This window comes from Empidonax traillii, unplaced genomic scaffold (assembly GCF_003031625.1).
Source record: "Empidonax traillii isolate 1590-97213 ecotype Southwest subspecies unplaced genomic scaffold, ASM303162v1 scaffold150:size1405651, whole genome shotgun sequence".
Taxonomy (NCBI): Eukaryota; Metazoa; Chordata; class Aves; order Passeriformes; family Tyrannidae; genus Empidonax; species Empidonax traillii.
In genome coordinates this window covers 275622-297603 of record NW_020955343.1, presented here as the reverse complement: position 1 = coordinate 297603, position 21982 = coordinate 275622, and positions in this window count along the sequence as shown.

The window sequence follows — 21982 nt, the reverse complement described above, 5'->3', positions numbered from 1 at the left end:
CTTCATAATCAATTCTGGACCCATCTGGAAGCCCAACTCTATGGGAGGCCTGGAATTATAGTAGACAATGTCAAATGATTTTAATGTACTTTAAATTGTTTTGTTTTGTTTTGTTTTTTCCTTTCAAGCTGCAGAGGTGAACTCTGGGTTTGCTGCCCAGAGAAGCTGTGGCTGCCCCATCCCTGGAAGTGTCCAAGGCCAGGTTGGATGGGGCTTGGAGCAACCTGGGCTAGTGGAAGGTGTCCCTGCCCATGGCGGGGGGTGGGACTGGATGGTCTTTGAGGTCCCTTCCAACCCAAACCATTCTGAGATTATGTGCCCAATCCCCACCTTGTCACACAGCTCAGAGCACTGAGGGCCATGTCCAGCCATTCCTTGGACACCTCCAGGGATGGGGACTCCACCACCTCCCTGAGCAGCCCCTTCCAATGCCTGAACACCCTTTCCAGCAAGAAATTCCTCCTCGTGTCCAACCTGACTCTCCCCTGGCACAGCTTGAGGTCATTTCCCCTCATCCTGTCCCTTGTTCCCTGGGAGCAGAGCCCAACCCCCCCCAGCTCCCCCTCCTGGGAGTTGCAGAGAGCCAGAAGGTCCCCCCTGAGCCTCCTTTTCTCCAGGCTGAGCCCCTCCAGCTCCCTCAGCTGCTTCTCGTGGGACTGGCTCTCCCTTTGGGCTCTGCCCATGGGACTCCATGATAAAGACACCTTGGGAGTGGAGATGGATAAAAAAGCACCTGAAACCTGAACACAGATAATTTTTGTGGAAAAAAACCCCAACAAACGTGACTGTTGCAATCCTACCCCCTCCTGTGCTGACCTCCATCCCTGCCCTCAGCCCTCACCACTGCCCAGCCTGCTGGGATGGCTGATTTATTTATTTCTTATTATTTTTGATTGCTGTGGCTTCTCTGCAGAATTGTATGGGACATTTTTTAATAAATGGTTTGGAATTTCCCAAACTACTGGTATTAGTTTCATCAATCTGCAAAGACAAGCATCCAGGGTTAGTTACCTAAAACATAAACAGGGCCCTGACACAGGGAATGAGGGGAACGTGTGGAAAACATCATAATAAAAGGATTATGTGAGGCTTTCTCAGGGATAGGGCAGTGCTGGTGGGCTGTTTCTTAAAGATAAGCTTGGGGCAGTGAATTTATTGCTAATGGTTTCATTTTCATCTTCTGCCTGGTGCTTGGATGCTATTAATGTAAAGAATTATGTTATTTTCCTAAGATAGATCTATAAAAAGAACAGATTTATTGGGTTCTTCATGCTCAGAGGTGGAATTGTGGCTGTGGTCTGGGAAAACATTGTTCATTGGGCATTGCAGGAAAGTATTTGTCTTCCTGCTGCCTCTCCAGGAGTTAGGAAGGGAAGACTTTGGAATTTTTCTGAGAAGGAAGATGAGAATTAGTTGTTATTCAAAGGGCTATGACTGAGTCTTGTGTTGGAGCTTCATCACTGATGGATGAAGTGGTGCTGAGCAGCACTGAAAAGGTGTTGAGAAAATGTGGTACTTCCTCAGAGGGACCATTTCTGAATATAAATCTCCCATAATTTTCTCCCCTTTTGAAGAATTTGTTATAATTTGGTACTGACAGATGTAACAGTAAAATTAAGGATTTTTCAATGAATTATAATGAGCGAATGTGGTTTTTCTAAAGAGCTTTTCTATTTCAGGAATACATTCAGAATACTGATTACATGGGATAATTTGGATTAGAATTTTGGGCATTTTTCTGTGGCCAATTCTCTGAGAATTGTCAGGTTCTTCCCATAGCCCCGAGTGATACAATTATGATGCTCCTCTGGGGTGCCATGAAACACGAGGCCATTACAGAGGAGATAAGGTCAAAATGGTCCTCTGGGGCTGTGAACTGAGTTGCTCAGCTTGAGGTGTTTTAGGTCTCATTGTTTTATCACTTTCTCTAATCTGGGTGCCGGTCCAGCAGATGCTTTTGGAAGCTCCCATGGCTGTGGAACAGCTCTGCAAATCTGGCTCATGTCCCAGCTGGGGCTGCTCGGAGATGCTGCAGTGAGCAGTTCACCGTGAGATGTTGAGCACAGCATCAAAAGAGCTTCATTCCAGGGCAGGATCAGGAGTTTTATAGCAGAGAAGATGTTTTGTTTTTTTGTTTTTTTTTTCACTAACATGAATATCCTCAATTCTTGGGGTGCCCCGATGCAACCATTGGATGCTGTTCCCTTGGACCAGGCGTGGTTGTGGTGCCCTCGCTCATCCTGGTATTACTGAGCAGACCCTGGGGTTCGGTGGTGATTTTTGGAGCATGAAAAACAACTCAGTGGGTCAGATCAAAGCTCCACAAGCATCCTGGTCACTCCCATAAAGGTTTCAAACCTCCTTGTCCAAAGACCTGCTCAGCAGCACTAATTTTGAGTGAATTTGTGCCCATTTGTGTACATGTTATGTTTGCTTGCTTGGGTTTATTTTGGGTATGTTATTTCTAATACAACCCCCCCCCCCCCCCCCCCCCCCCCCCCCGCCAAATCCCCTTGCAGGTATTATCACCCTGATTTCTGGTCTTATCAGGAGAAAACAAAAGGAAAAGGGCAGCATTTCCCAGAATTTTCACATTGCTATTTCATGAAGTGGGAAGACCTCAGAGTACTAAAATCATCTTCAAAGGGAATGGCTGATTTCAGGCTCCAAACCCCCCACCAGTCCTGTCCTGCCAAGGGTGTAGCTACTCTGTGTGCAGGAGCTGTGGCCCAGGTGTACTTGTGGTGCTCCCAGCGTGGAGAGACTTCATTGGGAAGCCAAGCACGGGAGGAGTCAATTGATTTTCGGTGTCTGAAGATCCAGGGTAGTGCTTGGAGAAGCCTGAGGAAGGATTGCTCAACCTATATCAGGCTGAGATGAAAAAACAATAGTTACCCAGCCTCAAATACGAGTTCAGTGCACAGAGTTTGTTACCACTATGCATTAAATAACTTTTATGATGTCCAGGAGTATATCTAGAAAGAGGTTAAGGAAAAAAGCTGTGATGATTTACCAATGAGAGTTTATCGACTTCAGGGAGGTTTTCATTGAAATGAATAATTTTTTCCAGTGTAGGTTATTTTTTTGAGGGGGACAGACCCCCTACAAAAATGAAGTTGTTGGATGAAACCACCTCACTGGATTTACAAACAAGGGGTTGTTTTTATAGACCAGGGGTTTCTTGGTCTTGCACATGCCAAAAGTCATGGGAAAGGCTTCACAAGTCTGTAGGTTTGTCTGATGCAGAAGTTGTTGATGAGGGGAGGAAAGGAAAAGGTGAATGAGTGAGGAGAGGCTAAAAGTGACTGGAAGAAATAGGGTGATAAAAGTAATATACTACTTGGAAAAGAGGAAGCCTGATAGGATGGCTGGTCAGCTATGGAAAGCAAGGGAATGAAACTGGAGAAAGAAATTCATGACAGGATTAGGCATATTTTAGGGAAAGAAGAAGAGGATTTGAAAAAAATCTCAGCCTGGAATGTCAGGGTCTGGAGGTGGGGAGGCAATGGTGGAGCACTGATGTGGTTACTGGGGACGTCCTCGGTGCCCATGGAACACCCCCAGCATGGTGGGAAGGTCCCGCTGCTTCATGTCACTCCAACCTCTTGCTAAACCCCTCAGTGCTCTCAGACCCTGCTCTGGAGGTTGTTTTCCACAGGACCAGCATCTTCAAGACCCTCCAAACGCTCCACAGGTTTCAGTGCAGACCTACACCTGGATGCAGTAGAGAATGCCGGGATTTCCACTCCTGCAGTGTGGGAATCCACCTCCTGTGCTGAGATGTGGAGAGACCCCCGATGATCCCACCTCACACCAGGTGAGTGACCTTGTTTCCCAAAGCTTCTTCACAACACTGCCATTGCCACCTGCACTAATTCAGCATACCCTAAAAATAATTTAAGATATTTGTACTGATTTTTCTGCTCTAATTTCTACTATTTCAAGATCAAAGATAATTTTATTCTTTCGGATCAATCCAATTTAACTGTATTGAGGAGGAAAACACGGTGTTTGGGCTCTCTCCATAGGTGAATTTCCAACACACACTCAATATTTTCTGTCATAACAAACCATTTAAAGCTGCTGCATTTTATTAGAATGGACTAAAAAACAATAAGCCCTGATGATAAAGTTTTTTTATCCCTTTAATTGGTCTCAAAATCACACTTTGGTGGTTTGTTTGGGGCCTTTTTGTTGGCATCATAAAAATGATCTTCTCTTTGGCAGTAATTATATATTGACTGTTGATGTGCATTCACTGCTGGGTGTGATTTGAGACAGATGCAATTTTATTAGAAGTGGGAAGTAAGTGCAACAAGCTTGGTGAGAGCCTTGTTGCACCCAGCCAGGTTCTGCAGGGAGGGATGGGAGATCCCAGCTCTTGTAGGAGCAGCAAAGGATGGCAAATCTTGGCTTAGGACGAGGAAAACACAACTTTCCATTGGTTTTTTCTGAACTATAATTTTTTGCAAACAAAGCTGAGGGTGGCTTTGCAGGAAGGAGATATTCAATGTCCTGAAAATACCCCTTCATGTTTAAGGACTGACCATAAATAAGATATTTGTGTGTTTTGGCTGATTGGGATGGATATGAGCTGTGAAACTTCAGGTAGGCTTTTCTTGACCATGGCCACTCTGGGAATTCCATGAGGATCTGTGTGGCCGGGGGTAGCAGCCTCCCTGGAGCTGTTTTCCTGTTTTATTGTTTCGCTGTTTTACTGTTTTCCCGGTTTGCTTTGCAGCTCTGCCATCCTTTGCTGGCTGTGCTCAAGTATATCAATATTCTAGCTATTAAACCATTTAAATCTACCAGAGAGTTAATTGTACTGGGTTACTTTTCCAACTTGTCAATGATTCTTTTCTGAGCCCTTTCCTGGGGATCCATGTTCCAAAGGTGTCATTCCCCAACATCACCTCTCACCAGGGAGTTCCTCAGGTAAACTGAGAGCAGAGGATGGACTGTTTGCAGCACATCTTTAAATTGATGTCTCTGAGGGTGGCTCTGGAGTCAGGTACTTTAAAAAAACCCAAACCCACAGAAATGGAGGTGAAATTGGAAAAATCAGTTTTAGCGGCTGTTCAGGTTTCAGCTTCGCGGGGCCCTTGAGCATGTGTTGGTTCTCACCAGATGAAAGAGGGTTTTCTTTTGTGGCTGGTGGTGAGAGCTGGGTCAGCTGTACTTCTGAATTTAGGGATTCAAAGGCATAGAAGGCACATCTGTTACCCCTTTGCATTCTTCCCCTCTGCCTTGTGGGGACATGCCTTGCACAGACACCACGTAGGGACACAGCCAACAGCTGGGTTGTGTGACCCAAAATAGCTTCTGGATCTGTATCTTCCAAAACCTAGTCTGAACTGAACTGCTGTGAGGGAAAAAAAAACCCTTCAGTTTTGGAGAACTTTCATTTCCAAAGAAGGGAAAGAGTGGACAGTGGAGCTCCTCTGGGTGTTCTTGCTGAAAAGACAAATGAAGAGCCCCCAGTCAAATTCAAATTAATAACCCCTTAATTTCTTGTCAAAGCCATGGTTACCCCATGCAGGTCACCAAAACCAACATTACTGAGTTTAAGGATTTAAGGAGATTTGAAAAAGGATTAAATATTTATACGGTAATAAGAGTACTCAGTTATTCATTAAGCAGGTGATATAGGGAAGGAACCCAAAATGCTTTAGTTTTGAGGTAGAAACCTATCACTGAAGGCTGAAATCAAGGTGATTTTTGCTGTGATGGAATGCCTTTGGTTTCCTCTTTCTTGTTATCAGGGAGATCAGAACCTCTCAGATCTCAGACAAAAAACCACTATTATTATTATTATTATTATTACTATTGTTATTGTTATTGTCATCATCATCACCATTATTATGATTATTATAACTTTATTTTTATGATTAACACCAATTCTCACTCCATCAGCACATCAAGGTACCGTGTACAGACACATTATCCAGATTTTAAGAAGTGGTCCAGCTTTAAGTTTTCCTTTCATCAGATTTAATTAAACTTTAACTTCACTCATTTAAGACTTGATTATTACTCTCAGGCCATGTTATAGTGGGTAGTAATTATATCTATATAATATAATATAAGAGTCCTGATGGGTTTTTAAGATACTTTCCCACTTTCTCTGCTTTAATTAAAGAATTACTTCAAAACCATCTAGAAGGCAATTATTTTTGAACACTGATTTAGTACTTTGACCCTTCTCCATGCAAGTAATAGGTTATTTGGAAGGCAAACATTAGCAGGTGAGTGAGGAAGTGAAGCAGGTTGAATCAGTGCTCAGAAATAAGGCAGAACTGTGCAGTGATTACAGGGAAATTGCCTGAATTGCCATAAAAGTGGGAATACAGCAAAGCCTGATGGGTTTGCAACGTGGAAGAGGTAAAACCCTTGGACAGATGGACTGATTGGTGTTTTCAGCTGAGAACTGCACTGAAATGTCACCTCCAGGAGGGACAGGAGTTACTAAAGTAGCACATAGCCAAGACTGTGAGCTGGAGGAAATAAAGGGCACGTTTGGTTTGAGCAGCTGCCAAAACAAGTCTCAGCTGTGATGGTGTTTGGTAGGTTGGAATCTTGCTCTACATTAACTCAAACCCCATCCTTGGATCATGGGTTTGCCACCCAAACTTCCACCAGCTCCATGCAAGAATGTGCTGGGGCTCATTTTGAACTGGTCACTTGGAAAACTGCCAGGATCTGACAAAGTCTTTCCCGTGGGACTCATCGTTATGGCCTCGGATGGCACTAGGGGAAGATTAAATTAGATATTAGGGAAAATTTCTGCGTGGAAAGGGGGAAAGAACAGGCTGCCAGGGCGTTGGTGGAGTCCCCATCCCTGGAAGCGTTCGAAAACCATGTGGATGTGGCATGTGGGGACATGGTTGGTGGTGAACATGGCGATGGTTGAGGGATGGACTAGGCCTTAAAGGTCTTTTCCAACCTTAATGATTCTGTGAGTGTAAAACTGGAGAGTTAAGGATGGGAATGTGGGGATATGACATTAGTTATTAGTATGTGGTCATGTCATATTCCTATTTTTCTGCCTTCTAATATTCCTATTTTTCTGTCTCCACATGATTGTTCAAGTTCATCCGGTGCCCATTGCTGTAGTTCAAGGGAGGTCTTCCCAGTGAACAAATATATTTGTGATGCTGATTAAATGTTAAATGCAGCATTTTGATAAGAGATTCGCACCGATTTTAATGCTAGAATAAGGCTTTGAAAATAATCAATTGTCAATAAAATCCCTGATTTTCATTTAATATCAAGTTTCAACAAATTCTTGTATTTCCATTAATACCAAATGGGAGTATAAAAGTAGTAGAAACACTAAAAGTTGTGATGATATTTGTTAAATGTTAAACTCGGGCAATATCGAAATAGAGTTTGCTCATCCCTGGCCTGTGAGATGCAGAGTTTATGTGAGGAATGGACAGCTGCAAAAATCTGTGTTTTTTTTAAATATTTCTCTTTTTATAGGAAAAAACCCAAAGACTTCTGCATGTTCAGCTCTGTAACCCCTCTTTGCACCTTGGGAATCAATGAATCCCTCAGGATCAGGAGAATTTGTCCAATGAAGTTATTTCTCCTCATTTGAAAAAGGTAATTAGGAGAAAATTCAACTAATTGAATTCTTAAAAAAAAATTTGGTTTTTACATGTTTTGTTTGGGAGGCTGTAGGATAAGATGCATTTTATTCATCTGCCATCTGCATTAGAAATGTTTGGGTCCATTGGATTTTAACAAACCTAAGAACTTAGGAGAACACTGAGTAGAGGCTGTGTAGAATATTAGTAATCACATCATCTTTCCACCTTTTTTTGCCTTGAAAAGAAGGAACAGTTTTCCTTTATTCCCCCCTCCTCTTTTCTACTCTCCACATGCAATGAGTAGAATCCTGACCCTCCTTTGCTCTTGACCATTTTGTTTCCTGGGACATTACTGGTTGTCAGGATGCTTTCAGGCTTTTTTGCTTCATTTGGTCTGAAAATCATTGCAGAATCTCTGTGTTTTAGGGAAAATGATGGAGCTGCCATATGGTCCTTCTGCTGGGATGAGTGACACATGCTGGGAATCCTTCAGGAAATGGAAGGAAAATAGAATATTTACTCTGGGTTTAATCTGTACTAATTTATCATGTTTTCTTTGGCAAATTGGTGTTTTGTCAACATAAGTGGTAAACAACAAGTGGGAAAATATCAATATTTATTTTGTATTGAATGTCTTCACTGTGCCATAAAAACATCATGAAATCATGGAATGGTTTGAGTTGGAAGGGAACTTAAATAGATACTAATATTATCATTAAACCATTCTCACATTAATTATTTCAATGTGTGTGATAAACAGACTGAGAACCATTACTCATTATCAATTTTTTCAGGGATAATAACCACTTCATCACTGAAAATGTCCAAATATATTTGTATCACATCCCAAAAAGCAGAATGGAGCCATGAGCTTCTTGTGACCGATGGTAGCAGATTAAAATTTTAAAATTAAAATTAGCAGCCCCCAAGAGTTAAAGTTTGGCTTCCATAAGGTCACAGATGTGTTGAAGGGGGAATCTTACTAAGTGTATCACCCTGGGTCTGAAAACAGGACTTGCTGATGTGTTTGAATGGATGCTTGTGGAGTGTTTAAATAGGGATTTATGGGCAAAGAGAATAAAAATAGTTAAATTAAGCAGCTCTTGCAGTGCTGTTGATTCGCAGGAAGTGTGCATTGGCTCTGGAATGGAAAAACTGATATGCTGGAATGAAAAGTACCAGAAAATCTAAAGCAAATGGACTGTGTTGGTCTCTGATCATCCCTTCATCCGGTGGCTGCTGGAGGTGGAATTCCATCTCTTTCTCCCTGCATTGATTTGTCAGGAGGAAAGTTATAATCATAAAGAATCCTACCCCCGAGTTCCTACCCCCTGAAAAGAAAATTAATCAAGTAAAATCTTTATGGCTTAAGTGAGTACCAGCTTTTCTTACTGTTTGAAACAATGAAGGATCCAAGTTTGAACTGTTTCACCACTTTAAATTAATAATTTCCCATCTGCTGGCAAAGATAACAGTGGCCTGAATAAAGCATGACTTTGTGCCTTTGGATAATGACTCCTTTTCAGCTGATATTACAGAGAGCCATAGAATATGGGATGAGCTGTAATTAATATTCTTTCAATTACAATACACTTCACTGTCATATTCCTCCAGTATTCATGAGCTGGTTATGAATCTAATGGCGAGGAAATGAAAGGAATGTGGGAGTGCAGCTCCATCTCCTCCTGGAGAAGACAACTTTAATCCCTGCCTTCCATGCATAATTCAGATCTTTGCTTTTAGATGCAGAGACAGTGATCCAAACTCTGCCATCACTTCTGTGCAGAAAATACAGAACCATTAAAATTGTATTGAAATTTCAGTTCAGTTTTGTTCGAGTTTCTTGATGGGAAGCACAGCCTTGTGTGGATTCTCCAGGGTTTGACCCTTTTACAGAATCCCAGAATCACTGAGGTTGGAAAAGCCCTCCCAGCCCATGGAGTCCAACCTGTGCCTGATCCCCACCTTGTCACCCAGACCAGAGCACTGAGTGCCACGTCCAGACCTTCCTTGGACACCTCCAGGGATGGGGACTCCACCACCTCCCTGGGCAGCCCCTTCCAATGCCTCAACACCCTTTTCAGCAAGAAATTTCTCCTGATCTCCAACCTGACCCTCCCCTGGCACAGCTTGAGGCTGTTTCCTCTCATCCTGTCCCTTGTTCCCTGGAAGCAGAGCTCAACCCCACCACCGTCTCCCCCCTCCTGTCAGGGAGTTGCAGAGAGTGAGAAGGTCCCCCCTGAGCCACTTTTTCTCCAGGCTGAGCCCCCCCAGCTCCCTCCTTGTACCATCAGAACTTGGGCTGCAATAAGCAAATGTTCCTTCTTTGGTAGGATTTACAATTCTTGTTAAATGATATGCTGAAACGATGATGTCAGGCAAGATAGAGTAGTCAGCAAACAAGAAAAATACTTTGCTCAATTAAGTATGACACTTTTGTAAAATTTTTTAAAATATAATTTAAATATATATGTTTAGTGTGCTGCTATCTCTTTTATTAAGAGAAGAAAAAGGGTTGAAATGTTGTGGTTATTCCAGCTATTCCAAGTAATCCAAATATACATATAAATATATATAATCCCAGTAGTGCTTTGGTTTTTTGCACGCACAGGTTCACTGAGTTGGAGGTGATCTTTGAGCTTTTATTGATGCCCTGATAATTTCCTAGCTCCAAAGCTACCTGTTTAACCATTCCATGCCCTCCCTGCAGGAGATTGCAAATGAATCCCGGGAAATCCAGGGGTTTCCTGTGGCACCGACACGTGTTCGGTAATTGAGGACAAATTGCTTTGCGAGGAGCTCATGTTCAACTCTCCATCTCTCCCTGACACTCCTGAGCAGGTGAAGTGCTTTATCCTTATCATGAAACCCCAGGGATCCAACAAATCCTTTCCCAGGGTGGCGCTGCCCGGTGCCCTGGGACTGATAACGGCACATCCCGGCGGAGCTCCGGCTCCAGCTGGGTGGCAGATAAGGAATTCCCTGGGACAGGTTTCTGCTGTGATAGACAGGAGTAATATCTGTGGCAGCAGGAGCTCTGCACCACTCCAGCCTCCTCACAGTCAGCACTGTGGCAGCAAAGGGGGTTTAGGCAAAAGGAGAGATATGGAATGTGCCAGGAACTAATCCCAGGTGCTCCCACATGGAGTTACATCGGCAGCTGATGAGCACTGGCCCAGAAACAGCCAGGTGACCTGGAATTGCTGGGTTGAACTTTTAAGGAGGGGAGGTGATTAATTCAGAAGCAGAGTTAGGGGCTGGAGCTGTGTCAGGGGGAGTTTAGGGTGGATCTCAGGAAAAGATTCTTCCCCCAAAGGGCACTGAACAGGGCAGTGGTCACGGCCCCAAGGCTGACAGAGCTCAAGGATTGTTTGGACAAGGCTCTCAGGGACAGAGTGGGATTTTTGGGGTGTCCTGTGAGGGCCAGGAGTTGGACTCGATGGTCCCTTTGGGTCCCTTCCAACTCAAGAGATTCTGTGAGTGTGGTTTCTCTTTGTAGATGAAGTAGAACCAAGACTGGGATGCAACCATTATCTGGAATACAATCATTAATCTGGGATGCAATCCTTAACCTGGGATTCAATCCTTAACCTGGGGTTCAATCCTTAATGTGGGATGCAATCCTTAATCTGCCCTTTTCTGCCAGCTCTCTATTTGCACCCCTATTGGCATATTCAGCTAAACCATTACTCTTACCTTTTATGTGTTCACCAATCATCTTAAACATTAGAATCCATCCCTGTTAATAACAGCAGAATCCCAGATTTTTATTTCAGTGCTGACAAAGTTGTTTCTCTGCTACCTGCAGGTTCGGAGGGAAGATTGGTTCCCTTAATACATCACAAATGTTTATGAACCGTGTCTGCTTGGCTGTCACACTCTGTGCCACAGACAATTTTTATGGAGGTTTAAGATACAGATCTTACTTCTTCAAGCAAAGAAAATTCAGGAAGTAATAACAAAACTCCATTGGACAGGTATGTTTTCCCCTTGATTTAAGTATTAAAACAAGTGTCACATTTTGCAGATGACAATGGACTCTGTTGTGTGAGGGTGTAATATCAGTGCAATATGTTCTTCAAAATGACACAAAATTTGATTAGGTAGCTGGAAATGAGGATTTGAGAAGGGTGTCTTTACCCAACCTGTGTTTCCAACCACAAAAGCAAGTTCTGATTCCTCTTGTTGCATGATACCAATGAGTAGGAAGCACCAGCTAATAAGAATGTCCTTGTTAGACACTTACATCTTGTTATCTTAATTACAGGGCTTTTCCTTTACTATTATCTCCTCCTTCACCTCCTGTCTCCTCCCAGGTCACCTGGGCTAAAAATGCAGACGGAGAGCACCACAATCAGACATCACTGAGGTGTGTTTTCATCAGGCATCACTGAGAGAAAATGGAATTATGTGTTAATTTTATGGAACAATGTACATTATCTTACAGCTCTGTCTGTTTGGAAAAATGCAGGTTTTCACCTGGGAGCACATTATTTAATCAGGTCATCCCTGCCTTGGAGGGAAATTCCTCCCTGTGAGGGTGGGGAGGCCCTGGCACAGGTTGCCCAGAGAAGCTGTGGCTGCCCCATCCCTGGAAGTGTCCAAGGCCAGGTTGGATGGGGCTTGGAGCAACCTGGGCTAGTGGAAGGTGTCCCTGCCCATGGCAGGGGGTGGGGCTGGATGGGCTTTAAGGTCCAACCCAACCCATTCCATGACTTTCTGACCCTCCCCTGTGCTGAGGCCAGGTCTGAAGTTTCCCAGATTCTCCTTCCAGCCCTTCTTGCAGAGTTTGTCACATTGGCCAGCTTGGAATCACCCTGGACCTCCCTGGAGAGAGCCTGGACTGCTGGTGAGTGATTGAGTGATTGATTGAAGATTATCACAGAGAACATAAAAGTCTTCTTTCTCTTGAAGAATCAAAAAAGAAATAGTATCTTATCTCCTACTTCTACAGCCTTCTTTGGGTCAAGGCTTGGCTCAAAATCTCTTCTGAGGAGATTTTCCTGTGATCCCAGTATTCTTTTTTTTTTTTTTTGCCCCTTCTCCAGCTTCAAACCCAGCAGCTCACACATGTCCTGTCCATGTGCCTTTGTTTTTCGGGGTAAATCTATTTATCTTTACATTGGAAAATACGATTAGTGCCACTAACTTGCTCCATAATAGAACATAATGAATTAAACCAACTGATTTAAAGGTAAGACAGTGGTAATTTCAGTGAGTATGAAGTTCTCTGGTAGGTTAAAAAATAGGCTGGCAAAGAATAAAGAGGATAAATGCTAGTAGATAAATTAATATGAAAAAGATCAGCTTTTATGTAAAATTATCCTGGTGTACATCATAAACGTTTTCTTTTTTATATAGTGCCTACCTAAAACTCCACTGCTACAACAGGAACATTTTAATAAAGGCTATTAAAAGTCATGGCTGTGATATATTAAAAAATATAGGAATCATTTATAATGCTTATTACTGCTCCTTGAATAATCCTTAAAGGCCTCTGGCAGGTAGTTCTTCTTCTTTGGGATGCTTTTATTTTCCCTTGAGCCTTTTTGTGGGAAAGTGAGCTGGGGGTGTATTAAACAGGGTGGTGACTGGTGGGTTTGGGTAGGGAGAGGGGGCTGTGTGTTCAAATTGAATGTTCACTCTCCTGCCTCAGGGTGTGCTGGCCCTGCAGAACTTGAGGAGAATCTACTGTGGAACCCAGAGGGGATGAAACAGTGGGATAATCTAGAGCATATTCCCTAATTTCCCACTGGACTCTGGGATTTTATTGGAGGCATTTCACCCTCGGGTTCACAGGGCAGGATGTGTTAATGAGTGTTAATGAGGAAGCAGCTTCAGCCTGGAGTGCCAACACTGCTCAGGGAGGTGAGGGTTCATCCAGGAGCTCCCATGGAAGGCACAGCTTAATTCCCCCATCCCTGTGGCAGCCACTGCTATCTGACAAAGTAATTTTAGCCCAAATATGGATACCCCTGGGTAGGAGTGATGAATCCGTGGGATCTCTTCTGGCACAAACCACCTGGAGTGGTGCAGCAAAACAGGATGGGATTAGAGCTCATGAATTCCTGCAGCCCAGGAGACAAAGGGCAATTTAAGACAACTATTGCCCTCTCTATGTTTGGGAGATCCCGTTGGCACAGCAAGGGCTTAAGGAAGGCTAAGAGGGCGCTGCCCAACTTTAGCACCAAGCTTTGAAGAGTTTTATAAATGTGTTTGTTGTTTGACTACTCCTGCACCTTTGAATGCTTCCCTCACATATTCCTAGTATGGAAAAGGCACATTATTTGTTTCCAGTGCTATAAAAAATGAGTCATATCCCAGGAAAAAAACATCCAGGGGTCACTGCAGTCAGGTTGATAAATATTGCATGACTGCTGAACGTTCAGTGGCTGTAATTAAGGCTGATGGGAAGCTGGCAGTTAGTGATGAGAGAGGGAACTGTAAAAAGTAAAGCCTCTCAAATTATTTATTGCAGGTGTTTAGACCTTGATCGCTCAGAGTGGTGTTTAAGAGGTGTATGCAAACTGGGCTGGGTTAGGCTGTCAGCTGCAAAATGGATCTTTTTGGTTTGATTTTGAAATGCATTGTTTATGAGCAAATTAGAATTCCCACCTCCTTTGGTGGCTGGTGATGTGGGCAGCCACTTTTCATGCTGAGGTATATGGTTTAGTGGTGGGCTTGGGCTGACAGTTGGCCTTGATAGTCCTGGAAGGCTTTTAAAACTGAAATGATTCTGTTAAACTGTGAGTCTATAATTAGAGAGTTGCAACAGCAGCAAAAACCTGCCCTGATTTGGACCTGAGCTGGGATTTGAGGGTTCTGGTGTGAAAAAATCCATGGGTGACACAAGAGCCCAGCATAAGGACAGGATCAGATGTTTCCAGCATCTTGTGCAGCTCCATCTTCCCCAGTAGCTTTGGAGTTATTTGCTCTTTCCAGCAACAGTCTTGGTTGTTAATTCAGAGATTAGCTCTCTGAATAAATCGATGTTTCTGGGATGCATCCAATACTGTGCAACCCGAGTGTCTTGAACTGGAACAGCCTCTGCCAAAGCCTCTTACAGATGTTCTGTCAGCATTACCTGTGCTGCCCTTCAGCTCCTGTTACATCCAGACCCCCCTGCAAACCAGCCCTCACATCTCCAGTTGGGCCCACACAGAAATTAGAAAATATCTCTTATTCCCACCCTGAATTTTAGTCTTCTCTAATAAGCACCACAATTCTGGCAATGTGAATTCAGCTTTATGTTGGTGTTTAATTCACCCATCTGTCCAGAAGGAGAAATAATTATGGATGTAGGCAAGAGATCTTGTTATGTGCTGGAAAGATGCCAGAGCAAACAAAAGGATGGTTTTTTAGTCTGAAGATCTTGGCTGCTGTGATGTGAGAGGCCCTTGTGTTTGCTAAGCAAGACAAGATTTCCATCAGTTCATCTTTTCTCCTCCAGTGCCCAAATCTCAGATTCACTGGGCAGAAAAATAGCACTGGGTGCTGAAGTTTGGGATAGAATGGGATGATTAACAGGAGTGAAAACAGAGGAAGGAAATGTGAATTTACGCTGACATAGCACCAGCAGGCTGGACCAAAAAATAATGCTCAAAATTACTTTTAGTTATTTTTTTTGTTCTCAGAATAAACCCAGGGTTGTTACATTAGGTTGAGTTTGGACTCAACACAATACTCAGGGTGAGTTTTAAGGTCTCTTCCGACCCAACCCTCCTGTGGTTTGATGATTCTGTGATTTCTTTTTGTTGAGCTTCAGGAGGGTCCTGCTGGCTCATGTCTCCAGCAAGATCTTCAAAGGACATCAACCCGCTTAGAAACCTGAACTGACTTTCAACGAGGCATTTTAACTCATTTTGAAACCAAGTCTTGGCTGTCTGTGTCACCTCCGCGGCTTTGAAAGGGTCGTCTTTGCCTGCTCTCACATTTTGTAGAATTTACAACCTGGATGGGAGAACTTGAGGGGAAAATGAGCTGCCAGTGAAATGAAAATGAAGGAAATGAACTGTAGAGAAATGTCAAGTGAATTATTTCAGAAATTTCTTCCATTTCACCGTGTCTTATCTAAAAATTTGTATCAAGTGGATCTTTAAGTATTCATATTATCTTAACTTTCATCTGACACGGAACAGGCTGGTTAACACCAGCCAATTTACTGTGCAGGGAAAGGGAAGATGGATTTAAATAATAAATGTATGCAAGAATCACCTCAGAAAACATGCTGAGAGCCATTTTTACAAACTCTGCTCTGAGCTTCATAATCATCTCTGTTAATAATTCACCCCAAACCACTTTCTGCACAGTCCAGGCCATGGAGTGACACTCCTGCTTCTCCAGAACCGGTTCACTCTCTGCCAGGAGTTGATTTGACCCAGGTCATTGCACGTGGCTTTATGGTCACCTGGTGACCACAGAAGTCCTGAGAGTCCTCACCTTCTAACACAGACCTAGAGATCAGGGGTCCTTTAAATACTGACCTTGGTGGCACGCAGGGAGTGGGCCCAAAATTACAAATGTCATTAAGTGGGGATGTCCTTTCTCCCAAAATATATATCAAAACTGCCTTGTGTTTTAGAACCACAGCACATCTCCTGTCTTTGGTGTCTCCAGAAGAGCAGCAGTGAAGGTTTCAGAGCTGGAGGAACAGCCTTGACTCTCCTCCCAGTGTGGGTCAATGTGATGCTCGTCACGTCTCCTCTCTCCCAGGCAATGGCAGTTCTGTCCTTAGGGGATGTATTTAGGAAAAGTAGAGTGTCATTTATTTAGAGCAAAAGCACTACTAGGCAAATATATGATGTAGAGAGAAGGTGCAGATTTCCTGAACACACCACTCCCTCCCTTCCCCTGAGGTCTTGCAGGTCCCGCTGGTTTTGGTACGTGCTAGATTCATTCCTTTCTGAGCAGATCTCTCTTTGCAGTTTCCCTTTGTATGGCAGCTTCTCCAAGCAGAACAAATGTGTGTGTGAACATGTGGGGCAGTGATTTGCATTAATTACTCCCTCAGGGAGTGGTTTTCCAAGGCAGCTCCCCCAGGGTGGGATGTGGTCACAGCCCTTGTGGTGATTCCGTGCAGTCAGGTCTGTCCTGTTGTGGGGGGATCAGCCTTTCAGGGCTGGGGAGAGAAACATGTGCTTGAAATGCAAAAAAACCCGTGGCAATGACACTTGTGGAAACTGCTGGAGGAAAATACACAGAGCAAGTCCTGGGAAAACAAAGCAGGTGGGAAATGAGCCAAGATTCAGCCTGGCCCTGGACACTTCCAGGTGTGGGGCAGCCACAGCTTCTCTGGGCAATCCCATGTGAAGCCATTCTCCCTTGTCCCCTCTGTCCAAAATCCCTCTCTGGCTTTCTTGCAGGCCCCCTTCAAGTGGCAAAATCCCTTATTTCAGAGTACATACAGAATAAAATGCAATTAATTGTTCAGATACAAAGAGCCCTTTTCCTTAGGTGGCTTTAAATCAAAATAATTCCAGTTCCTGCACCCCTGACCCATACTCCCTCCCACAGGCTGTTGCCCTTGTGTCCCACTCCAGTGATGCTTTGTGGGTGAGGCAGGTGGTTTGGGGACAGCACCTTGGGGATGACACCTAAGCTCTTTTCTGGCCTTTTTCATTTGTTTGCCAGCAAAAACATTGATTCTGGTGCTGGTCTGGGTGGTACCAGCAGCACCAAATGCTGGTGTGGGGTGAGGCTGCCTCGTCCCATCCCAAGGGACCTGCTCAGTGAACAGAGATACTAGTGGAAGAAAAAAGAGGTAACTATGTTATTGTAGCTCATTATGATGAAATTTCATTTTAAGTGCCGTTATCTTTAGTTTTATTGTTCAAAGATTATTATAGCTGGTCGTGGATTTTAGTGTCCAAGTGGGAAAACAAACTGTGGCAAGAAAAGCCACAGTGGAAATGTTCAGCTGGATCTGAAATGCTGGGCTCGAGCATGTCTGACTCCACATGTTCTGTGCATGTGCAATAAATCACAGCTGAGATTCCAAAAACAGCTTTAAATGTGTCATAAGTAACACCAGGATGAGGTTTGTAAAATTTCTTTAGCTGAGGGAGGAAGCAATGAAACCACCCACTGAAAACTGTTAATATGTTCCTTAATTATCAGGGAGCTGGTTTTACCACATCTCAGCAGCTACAAGGCACCAACAGGACACTCCACTGTAAAGCCCATTTGCAGGGAATTTTGACTAAGGAATTCTGCTCTTTCATTCAAGCAGAATTCCTTCCTCACAGCAATTGCCTGAGATGCACAAGCATCTCCTCAAAGTGTCTTTTTTTACCTCAACAGGGTAGGCAGAGGCTTTTGGGTGACCAAATTTTATCCACACCAGTATCAAGGTGCATCTGGGTTTCCCTGAAATCTTCTCTAGGACTGAGCAGTAAGGAAAACAGAGTTTGTGCCAAAAAGCACTCCTTTGGTGAAGCCCCTTAAAAGGTGGGAAAGGACTGAGCTCAGGATTTTGGTTGCTTTGAAAGGAAAGGACTGAGCTCAGGATTTTGATTCCTTTTGGTCTTTCCTACTCTTCTCCATTTGGATGTTCTGGGGTATTTTGCAGAGCCTCTCAATAAAAGGGTCTTAAGTTAAATTTACTTCTTTTTTTTTTTGTGTTCCACGTTCAAAATTTGTTTCTGTTGAACTGAGGGATGATGGGTTATTTTAAAATTTTAGAGCTAATCTAGGACTAATCTTTGGGCTGACTAAAGTTAATTTAGGATCAACTACCTAATTTTAGGACTAGTATTTTAGGACCAATATTTCAGGACCAACTTCAGGGCTACTTAGGTCTTTGTTTCAGAACACCAGGCTATTGAGTTTCATAGGATGAAATTTTCATGATGATCTTGGAGGTCTTTTCCAGCTTTAATGATTCCATGATTCCATAGCAAAGGCCACTGTGACCTTTTTGCTGGGAGTGGGTTTCAGTCACAGTTTAAGAAGTGTAGCTCTTTATCTCTGGGATTTTTACAGTGTTTTTTTCCTCCTTTTTTTCTACTTTTTTTCCTCCTTTTGTCTTTTTCTTTTTTTTTTTTCTTTTTCATTCTCCTACACCTGCTTATTCGTGTTCATTTGATAGTTTATGGGGTCCTTTTTCCCAGTTTTTCTGTGTAAGCCAAAGCTAAACGATTCAATTCTGTGAAGCTGATTGTTCTCTGCTCTGAGTTACTGTGACAGCATTGTCATCCACAAGGTCTGCACCTGCCTTTTATTTCCTCTCTTTGATGAAGCCCCAGACATTGTCAGAGTTACAAAGCAGGAGGCTGGTTGTGCACTGAGAGCTTGGACATGGAAAATATAAACATTTACATCAGATCCAGAGACGTCAATGGGATGGAAAAAAATACACAGTGGGGCTCAATTACCAAGGCAGAGCCTGTTTCCAGGGAAAATGGATGTAAATTTCCTTCTGCACCTGCCAGGGGGGCATTTCTGATAGAGGCATTCAAAACAGAGCCACTTTCCGTGGGAGAGACTTCCTCGAGACCGTTCCCTCCCTTGGAAAATATCTGTCTCTGAGTCAATGAGAGCTCAAACACATCAAACAACTCTCCTGGTTCTCCAGGCCTTGGAATGGGAATGGATGTGGGGGAGGGAGGGTGAGTATATCCTTATTCAGTGTGGGGTTCTGACTTGACAGATTCAGCCAGGAGGGAATCCATACAAATCCATGGATTTGTGGAACAACAGAGCTGAGAGAAACATGGCTAAAAATCTACTTTGTAGACCTCCTGGGTTCCTTAACACTGGAGGTTCAAGGTTTGACTATACCAACATGGCAGTAGCACAACCAGGCATTTAACCCTTCTAATCCCTCAGAATTTTAAAAAGATACTAAAATCCTTAATTTTTTTTAACAGTTTCTATAATTTTCCCCTAGACAATATTTCCCATGTCTTAAAAAAATAAAAAAGCACGAGGCAAACCATCCATGAAGGGCGTTAGAATCAATCTATCCCTTCCAGGGTTCCAGTATTTCCTTCCAGCCATCTCTGGTGCCTGTGCCCCCAGAACCTTCTCACATCTCTTGAGTGCAAGGTGCACCTTAACATGGTACCACGTGGTACCTTCTTCACCCCCAGAGTAGGCTTTGCAGTGTTTTATGGTCACAGCAGTGTGGGAGGAACCAAATTACTCAGTTGCACCAGGAAAAGGAGTGCAAGGAGGAGCACAAACAAAGTTTCTGCATGTCCCCTTATTGCATTGCTGTCAGAATGTTGCTGTTCCTTAACTTCCCTTCCTGCCCAAGTCCATGACTGAATGCCACTGAAGCTGTTCTGCTTTTTATCGATTTGTGCCTCTGCACCAGCCAGAGCAGAAACTTTTCTGTTCAACATGTCCTGGCAAATCAGGGCACTCCATAATTAACAGAGTCTTTGAAAGGCTATGCTGGAAGGAAGTTTTTTGGATTGTAAAGGCAGGCACTTGAAGGTCAAATGCATATTTGTCCCTGCACCCTTAATGCTTGTCCATACATTTCCATCCTGAGCATTGAGTGGAAAAGATCCCATGTGAGCAGGTAATTACAGAGAGTATTATAGCCCAATAATTCCCCTGTGAGACAGCTAAAGACAAGCTGAGAGCTAATCTATCCCAAACCAATACAGCAGCCCAGCACAGGCTGGAGCCAGGCCAGGCTGGGAGCCAGGAACAGCTTTGCTGACACTGATTAATGTGCTTTAGCGGCTGATGGATGGAGAACAGACATCCCCCTTTATCCTCCTGGACCACTCTGGCTTTCAATCCTGGACCCCTGTCCTGTCTGAAAGTGAGGGAACAGTGGAAAAAAACATACTGAGACCTTTCGAGCTTGTTTCCCAAAAGCCAGTGGCAGGAAATTGCATTTCCATGGCTTGGGCTGAGCCCAGAGCTCAACAGGACTCAGCTCCAGCCCAGGCTGGATGTGCCACCTTTAACCTGGACAGGGCTAAAACTGGGAAGATTGTGGTAGGACAAGGGGAAGTGGCTCAAGCTGTGCCAGGAGGTTCAGGTTGGATATTAGGGAAGATTTCCTCCCTGAAAGAGCAGTTAAACATTGGAAGAGGCTGCCCAGGGAGGTGGTGGAGTCCCCATCCCTAGAGGTATCCAAGCAACAACTGGATGTGGCACTCAGTGCTCTGGGCTGGTTGGGAATGTGATGATTGGTCACAGGTTGGACCTGAAGATATTGGAGGGCTTTTCTGAAGATATTAGAGGGCTTTTCCAACCTCAGTGATTCTGATTTGCCCCATCCTGAGACAGGACCAGCCCACAGCTCTATGGGAACAGCAGGGGATCTGCTGGTGGAGCTGCAGCTCTGACCAAAGGACAGACTGGTAATAATTCTGCATCTTTATTATTTGAAGAATAATAAGAATAATAACTGTGTTGTACATGTACAGCCCTGTGCTGGCATTGTGTTTAACAGCTCCCTAAAGAACGCAACTGAGAGGCAGAAAACAGCAATTTTGAGTGATTGATGGCTCAGCCAGAACTGAAGGGAGTGGGAAGGTACAAAAGGGAAGAGACATCTCCAGCTGCATGCCTTTGTTCTCCCTACATTTGAAAACCTGCTCGGAACAATGGCTTTAATGGCTTTACTTAACCCCCCACCCGGCACTGATAATTGTCCTAATGGAAAACAGGAAGGAGACTGAAAGAAGGAGCTTGTTATGCAATTTCCCGAGTTACTGAACGTCTCAGGCCATCAAACCCCATTCCAACGACTTTGGGAACGTTCAGGTACTTTTAAAATAAGTGGATGTTGCTGCTGTATTTTTGTCTGCTGGATCAGCTGAAGTGACAGCTGAACAGAAAATCCATTAGAAAATTTATATGTGTGCTGCTGCTTGGAAAGGGGAAGAAAACATATTTTGATGTTTAGATACAAGAACTCTGATGTTCTGGGACTGGAATAATCCCCACAGGACACAGTTCCTTCGCAGTCCATCATCCAAGGACAGGCAGCTTTGGGCTCGGCTTTAATTTCCTGGTGAGCTTCATGGTCATATTTATTGTGCAGACAAAAGAAGTGGCAGCCAGTGAATATTTATATCAGAAAGGGATATCATTTTCTAATAACTGATAGTACATAAATCCAGAAATAGGAGAGGCTGGAACAAAAATGGAAAGGTCTAAGTAGGTGGAGAGTTTGGTTGTAGTTTCTAATTAGGAAGGAGTGCAGAAAATAAGCGTTACAGTCGTGATTCATTTTTTTATTGGAGAGGGAAGAGGAGGAATTGTAAGACAATATTTTGCAAGAATTTCCACCCCACACACCCTCTGCAAATCACATCAGCTGCCACTGCCAAACACCTTCAGAGCCAGAGGAGGCCATGGAGATGCTCCGAGGGCTGGAGCCCCTCTGCTCTGGAGCCGGGCTGGGAGAGCTGGGAAGGTTCACC